This window comes from Protopterus annectens, chromosome 4.part0, assembly GCF_019279795.1.
Source record: "Protopterus annectens isolate FY-2018-M chromosome 4.part0, PAN1.0, whole genome shotgun sequence".
Lineage (NCBI taxonomy): Eukaryota > Metazoa > Chordata > Ceratodontiformes > Protopteridae > Protopterus > Protopterus annectens.
This window is the reverse complement of record NC_056733.1, coordinates 1,824,591,627-1,824,613,022: the sequence shown is the minus strand read 5'-3', so window position 1 is coordinate 1,824,613,022 and position 21,396 is coordinate 1,824,591,627.

The window sequence follows — 21,396 nt, the reverse complement described above, 5'->3', positions numbered from 1 at the left end:
AAAGACATGAAGTACTGTCGATATTTAAGCATGTGAAACTGGCAGTTTAAAGCCCTTACAGCTAAAGTAGCAGAAGTGTAAGCTTTTTCCCCCCATCTATCCAGAGCTCTAGAATCTCTATAAGAGGGGACGGGGTTTTTTGCAGTGGAAGCCTTAACCCCTTTGGGACCCTGAGAAATTGTTTCTGGGTCAGCAGCAGGGTTTTTATAAAGAAATTTATGAGAGGCAGGGACCCTGTAATACCTGTCTGGCTTGACTGGTGCAGGGGGTAAAGAATCAGGAGAAAGACTGGATTCAGAAAAAACATCATCAACAATATCAAGCACAGGGGGGATAGCCAGGGGCCTGTGCTGAGGCAGTAAAAGAAAGTCTCTGAGCCTTTTCTTGGATTCTGAATAATCCTGGCTCTCCCAGTGGAAATGCTCCCTCACGGTGTGCAGAGTTTCCCCAAAAGTATAGTCCTTAGGTGGAGAGGCTGAAGGTATAGATTCTTCAGCATCAGAGTCCTCATAAGGAGGGAGAGAATAGCCCTGATCTGAAGAGGAATCAGAGGAAATAGAAACTTGGTCAGAGGAATCATAGTCAGTGTCTTGCCTAGGCCTTTTATCAGGAGGGGGATGAGAACCCCTGATCAAAGTAATTAAGTCTTCGGCCATTTTAAGCATCTGTTTCTTTAGCATGGTTGACTGTCCAGGAGAATGCTGTACTTGTTTCCTTGTCTTTAATAGTGTTTCTGACTGTGCCTTGGCTGCTGCAGTGGACTTAATAGTAAGCTGTGAAGGTCTGAAAACACCCTCAGAAGGTGATGCCTGCTCAGCGGCTCCGGACCCATCTGAGGGAATAGTTTCCGTAGGCCCAGTACCTTGAGTATCCAGAAGCCTAGTTGTCTGCACGTGGGAGTTGGATAAAGCCTGTGGCTCTGAGGTAGCGGGTGTCAGGGGCTGCGAAAGCACATCACTGAGAACCGGCGAACCGACGACTGGCCTAGAAGAGTCTTCTTCGTTGGTTTTGGACCTCGGATGCCTGTCCTTTTCCTTATCTTTGCATTTTTTATGAATTCCGATCATCGGTTGTTCCGACGGCATTATGTAGTTAAACCTTCGGCCAAAGTAATGTAAAGCAAAATCAAACCGACACTTAATAGCGCGTTTGTTGAATCTAGCACAAAACCGACAACTAGTAACGTCGTGGTTAGGGCCTAGGCAAGGAATACAGTAAGAGTGAAAGTCCTTATGAGGTCTTTGCTTCCCACAAGAAATACAATTGTTAACTTTTACTGACATCGGTCTGGAGCAAGAAAAAGTTTCCCCAATGGGGTACTTAGCTTTATTGAAGACTTCGGTTCTGAAGCTCTATTTCGAAAATCTCAGGCCGACCGGCACTTGCGAACTGCTTTTGCTTCAGGCACCGCGCGGCAAGAAAGACTTTAGAAAATGGCGTTGGTTGCCTCTTTTAAATGCTATTCCTGTAGGAGTTTGGAAGCTAGGAGGGAAAAAACTGATAAAGATCTGGAAGGTTTTAACAGTATTTTAATGGGAGCAGAAGCACCAACATACTGGAGGAAAGAGGTGGTGGTTGTAATACTCGAAGAGGGTAACGACCCATCATATCCACCTTTATACATGCCCATTTCAATCCTATACCATTGTTAAAGTGTTTATACCTATAATGGGTAAATGAATGGCAAAGGTGATGACAAAATTGATAGATATGGGTCAATGCGGCATTATGGAGGGAAGGCAAACATATGACAGCATTAATAGAGTGATGATCCAGAGAGAAATTGAATGTAAGAAAATACCACTGTTGTTGGCTGATCTTGATGTAGAAAAAAGCATTCAACAGGGTAAGCTGGGAGTTTATGAGCAGAGCGATTTAAGTATTTAGATTCCCTGATAAAATTATAAAGTTGATTAGGAGGATACGTGAGGGATCAAAGATGAAAATTAAAGTGGGTGGGTTCCTCTCTGATAATTTCTGTTTGAGCAGAGGAACCAGCAGGGGGTGTCCTCTTTCCCCTTTGTTATATTCATTATATTTAGAACCAGGAGCAAAGAAAATAGGAGACTCAGAAATTCAAGGATATAATTTGCATGGTAGTCAAGTAAAGCTTGCTCTATTTATTTGCATAGATTATTTTAGTACAGTTGTGTACACTTAACATAAATGTAGATGTTAGGTGTATTCACTGTTGCAGTCATCACACTTGGGGTTATCCTTTCGGGGTAGCCCTCAGTTGGCCCGAATACCAGAGACTTGGAATTTCTGCGTCGGTTGCTGTAGCTTCAGGACTGACGTCATGTCGTCAGTAGTATAAAAACAGGCAGCCAACATGATTACATCAGTTTTTCTTGCCCCAAATGTCAGGAGCCACCAATAGGGAGCTAAATTATGGTGGAAAAACCCCACCAGTAAAAAATAAATACAAATAGCCCTGTAAGGAGTGAGGAAGAGAGAGAGATAGAGGTACAAGGGGGTTGGAGGGTGGGAAACCAGGACTGCAACAGCGAATACACTCGAACATCTACATTTATGTTAAGTGTACACAACTGTACTAAGTTCTTCGTGTTTCACTGTTGCAGTCATCAGAATTGGGTTGATTCCCAAAGCTGAAGAATGGGTGGAGGCAGTCAAGAAGAATTTGGGCTGGCTAGTATGCCCTGCAGGACTGCGACTGCAAATCCCACCTTGGATTTAGAAAAGATAGGCAGGTGGTAATGCTTGGTGAAGGTATGAACAGAACTCCAAATTGCAGCTTCCAGAATGTCACTGGTAGGGACTCTTCTGAGAAAAGCTGTAGAGGTTGAAGTTGCCCTAGTGGAATGTGTTCTGACCTCCTGAGGAGTTGGTTTCCCATGGTGTTTGTAACAGAAATGGATACAGTGCGCTATCCATTTGGAGATGGTTTGTTTTGATATGGCCTTGCCCTCTGCCCCTGGTGCAAAGCTGACTAGTAATTGGTCAGATTTCCTGAAAAGCTTAGTCCTACCAAGGTAGAATCTGAGTTGTCTATGCACATCTAAAGAATGCAAGATCCTTTCCCCCTTATTTTGAGGATTAGGAAAAAAGGTGGGCAAATGGACAGATTGGTTAAGAGCCACACTGGACACCACTTTAGGCATGAACGTTAGGTTAGTCCTGAGGGAGACCCTGTCTGCATGAAAAATTATTAAGGGTTCCACAGTCATAAGTGCTTGTAGCTCAGGCACTCTTCTAGCCGAAGTGATGGCCAGAAGCAAGGCTGTTTTCCAAGAGAGGAATTTTAACTCCACTGATGCTGCAGTTTCAAAGGGGGGGGTAGTGTGAGCTTTTCCAACACAAAGTTAAGGTCCCAAGCAGGGATAGGGGCTCTTCTTGGAGGCCTTAAGTTGTTAGCCCCTCTCAGGAACTGCTTGATAAGAAGGTGTGAGAAGAGAGGTGGCTCAGTGCTGTAATGAGCAGAGATGGCAGAGAAGGATAGGCCTCTGTGGAGTAGGTCTGCTAGGTAATCCAGGATGAGTGGTAAGGAGGGTTGAGCTGGATCCGATCCTTTAGTCCGGGCCCAGGAACAATACCTTTTCCACTTGTTAGCATAGGATTTTCTAGTACTGGACCGTCTGGCTTCACGTGTGACATCCAGTACCTGCTTACTTAGGCGGGCCACTGGAGGAAAAGTCAAAGAATAAGCCAGGCTGCAAGGTTCAGGGTCTGCAATTGTGCATGCAAGAACTGTCCCTCCTTCTGAGTCAGGAAAGTTGGGATCTGGGGACGGTGCCATGGAGGCAACAGTGACAGACTGCGCAGTATTGGGTACCAGTGTTGGTGTGGCCAGTCTGAAGCAATCAGGATTGCCCTTGGTCTTTCCTCCCTTATCTTAATTAATACCCTTGTAAGAAGAGGTAGAGGGGAAATTGCATAGATTGAGAGGTTTACCCACTTTCCAGGCCTTGCTGTGAGGTTCCCTGGTGCAGAATTTGCTGAGCTGGTGGTTGCAGGGGGTGGAAAATAGGTCCACCTTTGGGGTACACCATTTCTGGGTAAAAAGGCTGAAGGTGCTGTGGTTTATTTGCCACTCATGTGGGTTTAAGAGATTTCTGCTTAAGTTGTCTGCCAGAGAGTTTTGGCTGCCTGACAGGAATTGAGCCTGCAGGTCAATGTGCATAGCTGAGGTTGTGTTCCAAAGGGTCATGGCTAGCCTGCACAGTGGGTAAGAGTGGGCTCTCCCCTGCTTGCTGATGTACCACATCACTGTGGTGTTGTCGGTTTCGATTACACATTTTACACTGAGCTAATCAAAGGAAGGACACTCCGCAAACTCTGAGCTATAATATATAACATTAAGTATCCTGTTTTTTTGTTTATTTTGTTCTTTATTTCTTTGTTATTTATAGCACTTTGTGTACAGTGTATTTTTCTAGCTAATTTCACTGTGTGTAAGGTATTAACTGGAAATTGTCCACTTTTATTAAGCATCTGTTGGGTTGTTTGTTTCTGATAACTTGTTGCAGTTAAACTCTTTTTTCTAGAGGCTCCTTTAGCTGTTTAAAACTTTCATTTAAAGGCTCACTGCTGCTTTTCAGCTGTGAGAAAGATTTCTGCCGTTTGTTTCCCACCCTTCCTCCCTGTTGGTATAGTGTTTTTATAGTTGGTGGCTTTGCAGTTGCCCGCCCCTAGTGTAAATTTGATCTGGGATCCTCCTCCCCGTCTAGTGTCATTACCTCATTCTACCCAGTACAGGGAAAACATTTGAGAAGGCCAATCAGCTCAGTTTCTGCTAATCCTTTCTCTCTTTCCACTAAAAAAAAAAAAAAAAAAAAAAAAAAAAACTTTTTCTAAGCTTGTTTCCTGCCTTTCCTCTGGGTAGTCTAGCCTGGATATAGACTTGCTGTGTCCAGGACTATTTGTAGGCTTCTAGGGCCCAAGCCTTTCTGTGTTGAAAGGGAGCCTTCTAGCTTAATTTTGTTTCTTAGAACTAGACAGTTTTTTGTTTCAGCACTTGTTCAGAACTTATTGTAAGCACTAAATAAGCTACAAATTACTGCAGCACTTGACTTTCCTCACTGTCTAGAGGAAAACAGTTTCTAGTACTTAACAAATAAGCACCTATCCAGGCATGTCTAAGGGTCAGCCCCCAGTGTTTTTGCCTGTCTACCTGATTACTGCATCTTGGGGCAATGCAGTAATTTCCTGATGTATACAGGCAACCCTCTCCTCCTACCACCCAACACTACAACCTGTGAGAGATGCACTTATATAGCCAAACTGGAAGCAAAGCTCTCTTCACCCAAGACTGGACTAGACTGTCAAGAGGAGAGGGTAAACACTTGCACCACACCACACTCAGCACATAGTCCCTCAAAACCTACACCACCAAAACATACACATAGAAACACAAGACACACACCTACATTCACGGAGGCTCTCAGTAAAAACCTGCACAAGCAACAGGGACCTCCAAAGCAGAAACACAAGCAACCTCCACCCTCCCAACACAACCCAAATGACACATAGCCCACAAACTCAGTGTGCCACTCAACCATAGCCCATAAGGCATAACAACGTACCCAAGACTCTAGTCATAGGTGACTCTATAGTCAGGCACACTGATGTTCCACTCACCAGGCTAAACAAGGAGAAAGTTACTGTCAGCTGCCTGACGGGTGCCAGGATCCGCCACATAACACATGAACTCAGGTCACTCCACAACAAGTACAAATATGACTCTGTCATTGTCCATGCTGGTGTGAATGACCTGAGACGTACCTCCTTGGACTACATGAAAAGGGACATGGAGGAGCTATCCGATCTTGTAGCCCAGGCAGGTATGACCCTAGCCCTGAGTAGCATCCTGCCATCACCGAGAATGATACCACAGTACAAGGACAAAACGATTGACTTCAATAATTGGCTAAGCTTCTGGTGTCATTCTAAGGGGATCCAGTATCTGTCTGCCTGGGATGACATGATCGACAAGCCACGATGCTATGCCAGAGATGGCCTGCACCTGTCGCCCCTGGGATTCCGGATACTGGCTAAGGCTCTACCACCCCTATAGTGCCATTTTTAGGCAAGGTTCAAATGACAAATTCACCAACCTAACAGGTACAGGCAAGAAGAATCTGAGGGTATTGCTACTCAATGCTAGAAGTCTAAACCTCAAAATGCACTCTCTCGAGGCACTCCTTAAAATGGAGAACATCAACATCTGTGCAGTGACAGAGACCTGGTTCAAGGCTCCAGAGAGTACCCCTGCATTACCAGGCTATAATTCATACCACACCTTTTGGCCACCTAACCTGGACTGAAACACTAAAGGTGGAGGCGTGTCCATATTCATTAAGGATATCCACACCTCCAGGCTAGTTGCTCAGCATAATGCATCCGAGATTATCCAAGTGCAACTAACTCTGGGCAAGACCGCAATCCAAATTGTAGCTTGCTACAGATCCCCCACCATGCCCCAGGATTCCCACTCCTCATTTCTTAATACACTGGAAAATATTAGGGTACAAACTAACACCCTAATAATGGGCGATTTCAACTACTCTACCATTAACTGGGAAAATTACTCGTGTACCAACTCTTGGGCTCAACGTTTTCTGGAATTCATAAATTCCAATGCCATGGATCAACTTATACACACCCCCACCAGAGTCAGCAATATCCTAGACCTGGTTATTACCAACATGTGCAACCGGTGCTCCACACCAGAGGTCAGTTCCTCGTTGGTCAGATCCGACCATAAGCTAATCACCCTAGACATCCACATCCCTCCCCCACCCCCCATTAGGGAAACCACAGTAAAAAATTTCTCCAAAGCCAACTTCATGCTTCTTAAGACAGAAGTGGCAAACTTCACGACACCCATGCTGACGGACAATAGAGGTATGACTGCTGAATCCTACACAAATGCACTTTATAAGCACTTACATGGGTGCATGGATGGTGCAATCCCTAACAGAACCAAGATGCTATCCTCCAAAAAAAGGAAGCCAATCTGGTGGTCCCCTGCCATAAACAAACTCTACAACAGAAGAAAGAAACTGTTGCAAAAAAGAGTAAAATCCCATGACTGGAGAAACTCCCTGGTCAGCTTCAGTAAGAAGCTGAGATCCCTCATAAAATCCTCCAAAGCTAGTTATGAAAACAAAATCGCCACTGACTCTAAAGACAACCACAAAGCATTCTATAGCTATGTCAAGAATCTCAATGGCAACACCCAGATTTGCTCTGAGTTACTGCACAATGGCACTAAATATACAGAAACAACGGATATTGCCAACATCCTGGCAGATAGGTTCAGTGCTAACTTTACCCCTCTGTCATCCCCTAAAGGGCCCACTCTATACCAGAAGAATGCAAAGTTCCTGTAATCACGGCTGCACAGGTAAAAAACACACTATCCAAAGCCAAGAACACAGCATCCATGGAACCTGACGACATGCCAGGCTGTGTTCTACATGAACTACAGAACGAACTGGCACCCCACCTAAGTACCATGTTCAATCATAGCCTGACCTCAGGCTATGTGCCCACTGAATGGAGCACAGTGACAGTTTTCCCACTCCACAAAGGGGGAGCCACCACATACCCCGGAAACTACTGCCCAATTAGCCTAACGAGCATGGTCTGCAAGGCTATGGAGCGTATCATCATGGAACTTATAAACAATGACATTGGTAATCTCCAAACTCAGGACCCCACCCAGTTCGGGTTTGTAAAAGGCAGATCATGTCTCTTAAACCTGAAAGACTTCTTTGAAGCAGTCACCAAAGCCATAGATGAGGGTAAGGTGGTTCACACAGCCTATCTAGATCTCGCCAAGGCTTTTGACACCATCCCCTACTCTGGAATTATAGATAAACTCACTAAACTAGGTATAAATCCCTATGTCACAAGATGCGTTGCCAACTGGCTCACTGACAGAACCCACACTGTGAAAGTAGCAGACTCCAAATCCAGCTTCAGACCAGTGACAAGGAGTACCACAGGGTTCAGTCCTGGGTCCTCTCCTGTTTGGTATTTACTTCTCTGAAGTACAGGCCAACACAGAAGGTCTTTGGCTAACGAAGTTCGCAGATGACTGCAAACTAGGAGCCATAATCAAAACTCCAAAAGAGGTGGACATCCTACAAAAGGGCCTTACTGAGACATAAGCCTGGTGTCAAAGCTATGGCCTCAAGCTCAATGCCAAAAAGTGCATTGTCATTCTTTTTGGTAAAAACTCAGTACCCATGAACTACCACATAGGTGGTAGTCTACTTAACACCGAAAGTGTGATAAGAGACCTTGGGACACAGGTGGACAGTAGTCTCTCCTTTGATAATCACATCGCCACAGTAGTCAGGAAATCCTTCTATGTGGCACACCTCATCACAAAAGGTTTCTTATTCAGGAAAAAAGAGGTCATTGTTCCCCTCTACTCGTCACTCATTAGACCCATTACAGAGTACAATGCCCCTTTTGGTATGTACCTCACAAGACATCTACAACAACTGGAAAGGCCACAGAAATACCTCACAAAGAGGATTACCGGCCTCAAAGAGATGCCCTATGCAGACCGTCTCAAAAAACTGCAGCTTTACTCCGTTGCATATCGCCTATTCAGAGGCGATCTCTGCCTAACACACAAAGCTATGTCAAACCCAGAGCTTTTAGACATGCTCCACTTAAAGAAATCCCAATCCCTACGAGCTACACGCTCTAGGGACCTAAACCTTCTCACCACAATAAACAGAACATGCTGGATGGATAGATTCCTGTCCCAAAGACTTCCCATACTCTGGAACAAACTACCTATCTATATCATACAAAGCTCCTCATTAGCACTGTTCACGAAAACTCTTGATGATTGGATGGGAGATAGGAAATTCCCCCCGGGGATCACTTCTGTGGCTCTGCTCGACAGTGGCACAGGAAGATAATTTTCTTGGGTGGCGAAAGCCAGGGTACCTTTGGCTAGGCTTATATAGGCCCTAGGGCCAATAGCCTAGTACCTACCTATGAACTTATTGGTAGGGGCCCTGGAGAGAGTAGGGATCTGAAAGCTGTCAGAGCGTGCTTAACAGCTAGCACCTCTTTTTGGTTGATGTGCAGATGAATTTGATTTCGGCTCCAGTGGCCCTGAATGCACCTGCCATCCAGGTGTGCACCCCAGGCATAGTCTGATGCATCTGTGGTTAGGGTCTGGGCGGCGTGGGGCTGTGTAAAGGGAAGCCCTTTGTTGTGTTTGCAAGCTGCTGCCTACCAAAGGAACTCTTTACATAGACAATGTATCATAGTTATGATAGTTTCCAGGTCCTGAGAATGTTGGCACCACGGACGTTTTAAGTAACACTGAAGATGTTCATCATGTTACACTGCTGCAGTCATCACAAATGGGTTATCCTGCCGTCAGGCGGTCCCGCAGTCGGCCACAGTTCCAAAGTCTTGGTCCGGCGTCGGTTGCTGTCACTTCTTCCCTGACGTCAGTGTGCCAGGGGTATATAAGAGGCATCTGACGCCATTTTCTTCAGTCTTTCTTGCCGCGCGGTGCCCAAAGCAGAAGCAGTTCGCAAGTGCCGGTCGGCCGACTTCTGAGATTTTCTAATCGAATTTCAGACCGAAGTCTTCAGTAAAGCTCCTGAGATTTATGAAAGTATTTCAGCCGAAGTCTTCTTTAAAGCTAAGTACCCCATTGGGGAACCTTTTCTTGCCTCAGTCCGATGTCAGAAAAAGTTAACAATTGCATTTCTTGTGGGAAGCAAATACCTCATAAGGACTTTCATTCTTACTGTATTCCTTGCCTAGGCCACGACGTCACAGGTTGTCGGTTTTGTGTTAGGTTTAACAAACGAACTATTAAACGTCGGTTTGATTTCGCCCGACATTATTTTGGTAGGAAATTTAATTATACCATGCTGTCAGAGCAACAGACGACCGGAATGCATAAAAAACGCAAAGATAAGGACAGGCAGCTGAGACCCAAACCAGACTCCGAGGCCTCTGCTAGGCCAGTCGCCGGTTCTCCGGTTTTCAGTGAGGCACCTACGCAGCCCCTGACTACCGCTGATTCAGAACCCCAGGAGGCATCCGAATCCCAAGTGGAGATTGCTAGGCCTCCACAACCTTTACCTTTAGGCACTTTCGACTCCATGGCTGAAGGAGATGCTGGTGCAGTTGAAATGTCTTCAGTTGCAGAAGTTATCTTCAGACAGACTACACTCACAATTAAATCCTATGCAAAGCTGAAAACCCCTTTAAAACAAAGAAGACTGTACAGCAGTCTCCAGTACAAGGCCCCATGCCTAAGAAACAGATGCTTAAGATGGCTGAAGATTTAATTACCCTAATCAGGGGTTCCCATCTCCCTCCTGATAAAAGGCCAAGACAGGAGGAGGACTACGCTTCCTCTGACCAGGCTTCAATTTCCTCAAATTCTTCTGAGGAATAGGAATATTCCTTTCCCCCTTATAAAGACTCTGATGCTGAAGAGTCTATCCCTTCAGCATCTCCCCCAGAAGACTACTCTTTTGGGGAAACTTTACATATCATGAGGGAACATTTCCACTGGGAAGGTCACGATTACTCTGATTCTAAGAAAAGGCTCCGAGAGTTCCTTTTACTACCCCAGCACAGACCACTTGCGATTCCACCCGTGTTAGACATTGTGGATGATGTTTATTCAGAATCTAGCCTTAACTCAGATTCACTACCTCCTGCACCAGCCAAACCAGACAGATACTACAGAGTCCCTGACTCACACAAATTCCTATATAAAAGCCCCGTTGCTGACCCAGAAACCATTTCCCAGGGTCCCAAAGGGTTTAAGGCCTCTACTGCTAAAAATCCTGTACCCTCTGAAAGGGATTCTAGAGCACTAGACAGATGGGGAAAGAAAGTATATACCTCAGCTACACTAGCTATGATGGCCTTAAATTGCCAGTTTCACATGCTAAAATATCAACAATATTTGATGTCTCAATTAAAACATAAAATGATCACACATACAGAACAGCCTGATTACAAGGAAATGCAAGATTTGTTGCATGCAGCTGAACACGTGGGAAAACATACTTTGCAATGTGGATTTGATTCATTGGAAGCTTCTTGTAGAGCAGCAGTGACAGGGTCTGTCATACGTAGGCATGCTTGGTTAAAAGAACAAACTTTACCTGATCGTGTTAAAGCAAAGTTATTGGATGCACATTTACAGCAGGATGTTTTATTTGGTGTAAAAGCAGAAGAGGTTTTAAAGAAAATGGAGGATAAGGCAAAATCTATGCAGACGGTCAAGGATTCTTTACAGGTTCAACCCCCTCGTTTCAGCAGAAATTGGTCAACCAAAAACTGGTCCTTTCCAGCTTCTGCCAGACCACAGAGGGGCAAATACAGACGTCCAAGGGGCGGAGGTCAGTCACAAGGCTCTTACCAGCCTCGACAATGGGATGCCACAACCCAAAAAGGAGGAGAAGACAGGTCTCAAACTATCAGAAGACAAACACAATGACTTATCCCTCAGACTACCAAGCAAATCCCTCTTGGCAGCTCCCTTGGGAGGAAAACTAGCACTTTTTGCAGACAACTGGCACATCATCACAAATGACAAATGGGTCCTAAATATTGTATCTCAAGGATACAGATTCCACTTTCACACTTTACCAAGGATAAAAGGAATGCCAAACCTGCCACCAAATCAATGGGCAGAGGCTCAAAAGCAAATTTCAGCTCTCATGGACATGAGAGCCATTCAACAGGTTCCTACACAGGAGCAAGGACAAGGATTTTACTCAAGACTCTTTTTAGTTCCCCGAAAGGACAAAGCCTGGAGACCCATTCTGGACATCTCAATTCTAAACACATCTGGAAGTACCCAAATTCAAGATGCTAACACTACAGCAACTTCTTCCCATGCTGGGCAAGAAGGCTTGGCTAGTAACGTTGGACCTCAAGGAGGCATACCTGCATGTCCCTATCAGACAAAATTGCAAAAGATACCTCCGATTTATAGCAGGTTCAACCCATTACCAATTCTCTGCACTGCCCTTTGGCTTATCTACTGCGCCCAGGGTCTTCACAAAATACTTGGCACCAGTAATTGCATACTGCAGACAAAGAGGAATTCAAATATATCCATACCTGGACGACTGCCTTATTCAAGCAGAAAGCAAGGACATTCTTTTAAAGCATCTAGCGTTTGTCAAAAACCTATTAAGTTGCCTAGGGTACACAGTAAACGAAAAGAAGTCAAAACTAGTGCCCTCACAAGATATAATATTCCTGGGTGCTAGTTTAAATACAATGGCCCAGATGGCTTATCTCACGCCAGACAAGCAAGGACAACTGACTCAATACTTCATAATGATGGCAACAAAGACCCAACTCCCTGCAAGAAAAATTCTGCAGGCCTTGGGATTCATGGCATCTTGCACACTACTAATACCATTTGCAAAACTGAATATGAGGAAATTACAATGGTATCTGAAAAGTGTATGGACTCAACACAGCCACAGCTTGGAAACAATAATTCCACTCATTCCCTGCCTTTAACAGGAGTTTCTATGGTGGGCTCAGGCATGTCACCTCAACAAGGGTCAGCCTTTTACCTTACCGACAGCCAGGCAAACTATAACAACAGATGCATCAGATTATGCCTGGGGGGCACACATGGCAGGACAGTGTATTCAGGGCAAATGGTCTGCAGATCAAAGGCATCTACATATCAATCAAAAAGAGATGCTAGCTGTACAAAATGCCCTAACAGCTTTCAAGGACCTCCTACATCCAGGACAACTCCTAATAAAGACCACGGTGATGTGGTACATAAACAATCAAGGGGGCACACATTCCTATCTACTATGCAGGCAAGCAATGACCTTATGGAACACAGCACTGACCTACCAAGTTCAACTACAAGCACAATTCCTGCCAGGAAATAAAAACACATTGTCAGACAATCTAAGCAGAAACATCATAGATCCTCATGAATGTAAACTAGATCCACAAGTATTCGCAATGATAACTCAAAAATGGGGGAGCCCAGACATAGATCTGTTTGCTTCCCCCTAAAACTACCAACTACGGAAATTCTGCACAAAGACATACCACACACTAGCTTGGAAAGTGGGCGCCCTCTCATTCAGTTGGAAAACATTGACAGTGTATGCCTTTCCTCCACTGCCTCTTCTGGCAAAGGTGCTGCTGAAAGCCAGATTAGAGAGGCCACAAATGATACTCATTGCTCCAGATTGGCCACGCCAACACTGGTATCCAATACTAAGGAACATTGCTCAAGGCCCACCATGGATTTTACCTCCAGTTCCTCACCTGCTCACTCAGCAAAACAATCAGATTCTACACAGCCAGCTCAAGACTTTAAATCTGGCTGCATGGCAAATTACCTATACAACCAGTCAACACTTCTCTCTAAAGCTGTGATGGATGTCATTCTGGAGGCCAGGAGGCCCAGCGCCAGGAAAGCCTATTCAGACAAATGGAAAAGATTCTGCACCTGAAACCAGGCTAAAGGCAAAAATCCCCTTGTCCTAAATATTCCTCAGATTCTTCAATATTTAACTGAGATGTTGCACAAAGGACTTTCCTTTTCATCTATTAAGATCCACGCCTCAGCTATTTCAGCTCAATACAACACACGGATCCTCCTATATTTTCACATCCATTACTAAGACAGTTCCTCAGAGGGGCTAAGAACATAAGACTGCCACGGAGAGCACCAGCACCAACTTGGGATCTCAACTTTGTTTTGGAAAAACTTACACTACCGCCCTTTGAACCAGCTTTTACAGCTGATCTACAGTTTCTATCATGGAAAACTGCCCTGCTGCTAGCAATAACTTCAGCACAAAGAGTCTCAGAGCTACAGGCCCTAATGGCAGTGGAGCCTTTCATCATTTTTCATCAAGACAGTCTCTCTTTACGAACTAACCCTTTCTTTATGCCAAAGGTGGTATCCAGTGTGGCCCTAAACCAAACCATTCATTTGCCCACCTTTTATCCAAACCCCCAGAACAAAGGGGAAAGGCTCCTACACTCTTTGGACATTCACAGGCAAGTACGTTACTACTTGGATAAAACTAAGGCTTTCAGAAAATCTGACCAGCTCTTTGTATCCTATGCTGCAGGATCACAAGGAAAGGCTATCTCAAAACAGATCATTTCAAAATGGATAGGACATTGTATCCATTTCTGCTACACACACCATGAGAAACCTGTATCTGGTAACATCAGGCCCCATTCCACCAGGGCTACAGCAACATCAACAGCCTTCCTCAGAGGGGTACCAACCAAGGATATTTTGGAGGCTGCAACTTGGAATTCAGTACACACCTTCACCAAGCACTATCACTCACCTCTATACTCTAAAACCAGAGCTGGCTTTGCCACTGCAGTTCAGCAGGGCCTACTAGCCTCTCCAAACCCTGTTTAGTTCCACCACCCATCCTTAGCTTTGGGATTCAACCCAAGTGTAATGACTGCAGCAGTGCAACACGATGAACATAGTACAGTTTTGTACCTACCATAAATGTAGATGTTCGAGTGTTCACACTGCTGCAGTCCAGGTTACCCTACCTCCATCCCCTCTGACCTAGCTGAACTTTTCTATACCTTTTCTATCCTGTACAACCTTTGTGGTGTATTTGCTTGTAACTGAAGGTATTCCTTTTATTCCTTTTACATGTTTTATTAGCAATATGTATTACCTACCTACTTGGGGGCACCTGACATCTGGGGAAAAGAAAAACTGAAGAAAATGGCGTCGGATGCCTCTTATATACCCCTGGCACACTGACGTCAGGGAAGAAGTGACAGCAACCGACGCCGGACCAAGACTTTGGAACTCTGGCCGACTGCGGGACCGCCTGACGGCAGGATAACCCAAGTGTGATGACTGCAGCAGTGTGAACACTCGAACATCTACATTTATGGTAGGTACAAAACTGTACTTTTCCTCATACGCAGTCTGGCATATGGAATTAGTAGAATGCAGGAGGCCATGAACCCTAGAGTTTGCAGGATTTTTCTTGTGGATAAATGGGTTCTGGTGGCCATTTGAGAGAAGTAGCCTGTCCGATAAACTTGTTTTTCTGGAGTAAGGAATGACACCTGGGATGCTGTGCCCAAGCTTGCTCCCAGGAATAAAATTTTTTGACTGGGGACTAGTTTGGATTTCTTTTCGTTGATAGTGTACCCCAGGGAGATTAGAAGGTCCTTTACAAATGTCAGGTGCTGCAAAAGTTTTTCCTGTCTGCCTGAATCAGGCACTCATCCAAGTAGGGGTAAATCTGAATGCTTCTCTGTCTGCAATAGGCAATGGCTGGAACCAGGCATTTTGTAAAACCTCTGGGAGCAGTGGATAAGCCAAAGGGAAGTGCAGAGAACTGATAATGTATACATCCTGCCCTGAAACGTAGATATTTCCTGCAGGAATCCCTGACTGGGATGTGTAGATAGACCTCCTTTAAGTATATGGTGGCTAACCAGGCATCTTTGGATGGCATAAGGAGAAGCTGCTGTAGGATAAGCATTTTGAATTTTTGCACCACCAGGAAGGTCTTTAGAATGGACAGATCTAAGATTGGGCACCAGGTGCCCTCTTTTCTGGGTACCAGGAAAAGTCTGGAATAAAAACCCTTGGCCTAGCTGTTCTGCTGGAACAGGGTGAATTGCCCTCATGGAGAGCAGGGACTGAACTTGGTTTTGTGCCTCTGCGCATTGGTTTAGAGGAAGGTCTGGGAACCCCTTTGGGGTTGGCAGCATGTGGAAGTAAAATCTGAACCCCTGAGATACTATGTTGAGGACCCAATGATCGTTGGTGATGGAGGTCCAGTATTTTGCATGTGGGCTAGTTTTCCTCCTAGGGGCACGAGCAATTGAGGAGATGTGAGGGGAGGGAGTTGAGAAGTCATTGTGAATTCTTTCCATAAGGGGGTGGCTTAGCACTCCCTGTTTTAGAAGTGGAGGTACTCCATTGCTTAGATCTCTGCATACCCTGAGACTGTAGTCTGGGGGGGGGGGCTATTTCCCCTAGGTCTAGTTTGAGGTGGCCTGGAGGGGGCTGGAAAGGACTAATGTTTTGAGGGGCAATGCCTACTGAATCGTGGAGGCTGCACCTGCAAAAAATCTAAGACTGTCTGCACAGACTTGGCCTTTTCTTCCATCTTTTTTAAAACCTCTTCTGCTTTGGTGCCAAACAGATTGTCCTTGTTCAAAGGTGCATCCAATAATTTTGATTTGACATGGTCTGGCAAGGTCTGCTCCTTAAGCCAGGCGTGCCTTCTGAGCACAGATGCTTCTAGGGCGTCAAACCCACAATGCAGGGTATGCTTGCTGACTTGGCTTGCAGAGTGCATAAGCTGTAATTCTTTACTTTCTGAACAGTCAGGGAAGCTAGATAATTTTTGCTTAATACATTCCATAGCATGTTGCTGGCATTTCAGCACGTGGAACTAATTTAATGCTCTAATGGCAACAGCTGCAGAGGTGTATACTTTTTTTACCCCATCTGTCTAAAGCTAGGGAATCCCTGTCCGAGGGGGTGGGATTTTTAGCTGTAGTTGCTTTTACTCCTTTAGATCCTTGGGAGATGACCTCTGGGTCAGCAGTAGGACTTTTAAAAAAAAAATTTGAGAGAGTCAGGAACTCTGTAGTACCTGTCAGGTTTCCTGCGAGAAGGGGGTAAAGTGTCAGGAGATAGACTGTACTCCATAAAGACATCACCCACAACATCCAGAACAGGAGGGAAGGCTAAGGCTCTGTGCTGTGGTAAGTCTGAAAATTCCCCGGAGTCTCTTTTTGGACTGTGGATAATCCAAGCATTCCCAGTGGAAATGCTCTGTCAATGTATGTAGGGCTTCACTAAAAGAAAAATCCTCTGGAGGGGAGGCAGAAGGAATGGATTCCTCTGCATCTAAATCCTCATAGGCAGAAAAAGGCATGTCTTCATAATCAGAAACCTCAGAGTCGGATTCTTGGTCAGATAAAGCTGCTGGAGACAAGTCTCTTTTTTTTAGCAGGGGAAGTCTGGCTTCCCCTAATCAGCATGATCAGGTCTTCTGCCACTTTAAGCATCTGTGATTGTGGCAAGGAAGCAGGCTCTTGAGTTTGGGTCGTCAGTTTTTTAGGCGTAGCTCATACACTTGGCCTTATAAACTCGGTAGTTTTAGAAAGAACTGAAGACGTGAAAGAAGTCATCGGTTTGTGTCAAATATCGGTAGTGCAAAGAACTTCCTCAGAAGCTGGTGCCTGCACAGCGGCTCTGGACCCATCCAAGGTAGAGACACCCGCAGGTTCCATAGTCAAAGAAGAGTCTTGCGGCATACCGGACTCCGAATGGGTCTCGGTAGTGGCCTGTGAATCCATCGAAGCGGGCATCAGGGGCTGCAAAAGCACCTCACTGAGTACCGGCGAACTGGCGACTAGCTTAACGGAAGCGTCATTGGCAATTTTGGACCTGTGCAGTCTGTCTCTGTCTTTATCCTTACGTTTTTTCGGAAGATCGGTAGTTGGATGGCTTACCAAAGCAATTTTGGTACACGGAGATCGAGAACAAAAGTACTTAGCTACAATAAGTGCCTGACGACGAATAGTTTGTGCGTTGAACAAAGCACAAAACTGACAGCGAGGTACGTCGTGGTCTGGGCCTAAACAGGTGACACTAAGAATAGAAATCTCGGTGTGTTATTTGCTTTCCACAGGTGAGAGAATTGTTAATTTTTTCTGACATCGGTTAGAGCAAGAAAAAAGGATCCCCAACAGGGTACTTAGCTTTAGAAGACTTCACAAGATGATTCAATTTTGGAAACAAAATCTCAGGTAGCTGCCGACCGGCACTCGTGCGAACTGCTTCTGCTTCGGGCTCCTCAGCAAGAAAGACTGGTGTAATGGCGTTGGCTGCCTGTTTTTATACCACTGACGACCAGAAGTCAGTCCTGAAGCGACAGCAACCGATGCAGAAATACTAAGCCTCTGGTATTCGGGCCGACTAAGGGCTACCACTGGCAGGATAACCCCAAGTGTGATGATTGCAACAGTGAAACATGAAGAACATATATACCTGATAAAACCAGGAAAGGACATTTCAGTGTTGTAGAACATTTTGAGGCAGTTTCAAATTTTTGGGGGATATAAAATTAATGAAGCTAAAACAAACGCAATAGCTGAAAATAATGTACCCACACACAAACTGATTCAGCAATATCCATATTTATAGGAACATGATAAAATGAAGTATTTAGGAGTAAGGATTAAAAAATACTCTTGTGTGGCAGCTGAGGATATATGGGAAGAGACAAAATAAAAGATAACACAAAAACTGAGAAATTGGAGTTTCTGTCATATGGATATGAATAATGAGATAACAAGCAGTTAAAATGTTTTTAGCCCCTTTAGTTTTATACACAGGTCAGACCATTTTTTTTTCAACCAGGGGAGAAGTTGTGGATAACCAAGAGTTGAAGGATTTGATCTGGGAGAGAAAGGCAGCAAGAGTCAAGTGGGATAAGATGATTCTTCCAGACTAACAAGGCGGTTTGGGATTACCCAATTTGAAGGGGAATTTCAGAGCTACTCCTATACATAGGACAAGCGGAAACCTGTAGTTCAAAGTGGAAAGGGATGATGATGAAAAAACTGGGAAAGATCAAGAAACAAGAAGAGACTGGGATTTTGGATGCAGATCCTTAAGGAGAATAACAATAACCATACAGAATAATATATTCATAAAGAAGCAAAAAAGTATTCTAAAAACTAAGCCAGCACAGGAAAAGAGAAAAGATATTGTGCCAATAGGGATGGCTGCAATTACGGATACAGACACTACACAAGAAGGGGCTGGAACTTACTGGAGAAAATGGGTAAAAGAACCAAAGCACTGGGAGCAAATAATTAAGACAGGGAAAGGTAATAGGAGGGGAAAAGGCCAAGAATTTATTTGGACTGCAGGCTAAAGACTGCCTTCCATATCAAGGGACTGATATCAGAGTATAGGAAAAGGGAAAGAAATAAGGGGATCCTAAGTGAGAGACCAACACTGGTAGAGTTTTTAGAAGAATCTAGACTAGAAGCTGCTGTTAAGAATGCAATATCTAGTTCGGCATACAAAATATTGCAAGATAACTACAAGAATCAATCAGAGAAGGTTAGAAAGGATTGGGAAGAGAGACTGGATAAGCAATTCACAAAGAAATAATGGTGGATATATGTATGCCTCCCAAATATGCAAGTCTAGAAAATTTAGGATCTTTGCCTAGAAGTGTTTACACGGGTATTTTATAGGGTTCCTATTACGTGATCGAAGTTTTGAAACTTCAAACACGACAACATCGAACTTGTCTGCTCGAAGTTTCAAAGCTTCAAACACAGCAAAATAAATAAATAAAAGATGCAACAGTAAACTAACTGTGGCAAGAAGGGAGGCAAGCCGCCCCTGCAACCCCCACACCTCCCACTCTAAATATACCAACTCCGAGATTGCACTACAGTGCAGTAAAGGGAAATATTCCCTTTCCGCAATATAGTATGGTCTTGGAGTTGGTATATTTAAAGAGTGGGGGATGCAGAGTAGCTTGCCCCCCTACTTGCAATAGTTAGTTTACTGTTGCATCTTTTATTTATTTTTTTTTTCTGTGTTCGAACTTCAGCAAGTTCGACTACATGGTTTTGACCATATAGGTTTCGAACTTGTTGAAGTTCGACAGCGAAAGAGGAACCCTTTTTATACCCCAAATAGACTCCAAAGACTTTTTCCTCAGGTAAATAGCAAATGTTTGAAGTGTGATGGGGATGAGAGAGGCAATTGGGAACATATTTTCTATAAGAGTAATGAGTTGTCAGGCTTTAAAGATTCCCTGGAGAATGCTCGCTCTCAGATACTGGGTAAACAAATTGGTATAACTAAGGAAATTATTTTTTTTTACTATGATACAGAGTCAAAACTGCCTAGACATAGCAAGGCTTTGTTGAGTTTTATTAGGGTGGCTGCCAAAAAAGCAATTACTACAAAACAGAAATCCAAGTCTATACAATGGTACTAGAAGTAGTGAATATAGTAACCAAGATAAAATGACTGGAACGGTGATCCTTAGAAAAGGGGAGGAACAAATTACAAAGAAAAAAAGGAATTGTGGGAACACTACATGCAGAGGACGAACAAGGTTTAAATGAAGGGAGGATTTGAATGAATTATGTAATGTCTGACTGTCAATGACTGGATAGATTATAAGTGATATATAATAGTTTGCAACTAAAATTATGTCAATACGGTTTGTGATGTATAATGTTTGCAATTAAAATTATGTCTATATGGTTTGTTTTCATTTATATAAATGTATGACTAACTATGTCATACATGTTAATTTAATAATGATGCTTCTTGTTTAAAAAAAAAAAGCTTCAGAGAAGAGAGAAAGATTCTTGACAGGCAAACCTCCATAAAAGAGAGCACTCTTCAGCGGCAGTAAAGCTCTGGCAGGCTTGGTGCCCAAACTTGTCATTTAACTCATTCACTCCAATGGAGCTAGGGAAGTTTGCACTGTAACTTCCAATGGGCGTAGTTTAAGCCTTTTGACAGAATCAAATTATGTCCTCACATTTCAAACAAATGTTTCATTGGTAGGTACTAGGCTATCGGCCTTGGGGCCAATATATGCCTAGCCAAAAAGGTTCCCTGGCTTTCGCCACCAAAGAAAATTAATTTCCTGTGCCCCTGTCAAGCAGTGCCATATCTCTGGAATCATAGGGATTATGAAATAAGTATGAATGGCAAACTCTTCAGCAGAAACTATTCTTATAGTACTAGTATTTTTTAGGTTATAGGTATTAAACCAAATTATAAGTCACAGTTAAAGTAACTATTATGTTTGTAATATTTTGTAAACAACTTACAATTTTCTCAGCAACTACTCAAGTTACACACATTGCCAGCAGCATTTTATTCATCTAGCTGAGAGCTTTCATATGATGCTAAGGAAAGTACAGTTTTGTACCTACCATAAATGTAGACGTTCGAGTGTTCACCCTGCTGCAGTCATCCCATTTGGGTTATCCTGCCGTCAGGCGGTCCCGCAGTCGGCCCAAATTCTAAAGTCTTGGTCCGGCGTCGTTTGCTGTCGCTTCTTCCCTGACGTCAGTGCGCCAGAGGTATAAAGGAGGCATCCGACGCCATTTTCTTCAGTTTTTCTTGTCCCAGATGTCAGGTGCCCCCAAAAGGTAGGCAAAATATATATATATACATATATATATATATATATATATATATATATATATATATGTGTGTGTGTGTGTGTGTGTGTATATACATATGGCTATATAAAAATAAAAAAACCCTTAGGTACAAGCAAATACACCACAGAGGTAGAATAGGATAAAGTGGTAGAGATAGGTTCAGCTAGTTCAGAGGGGATGGAGGGAGGGTAACCTGGA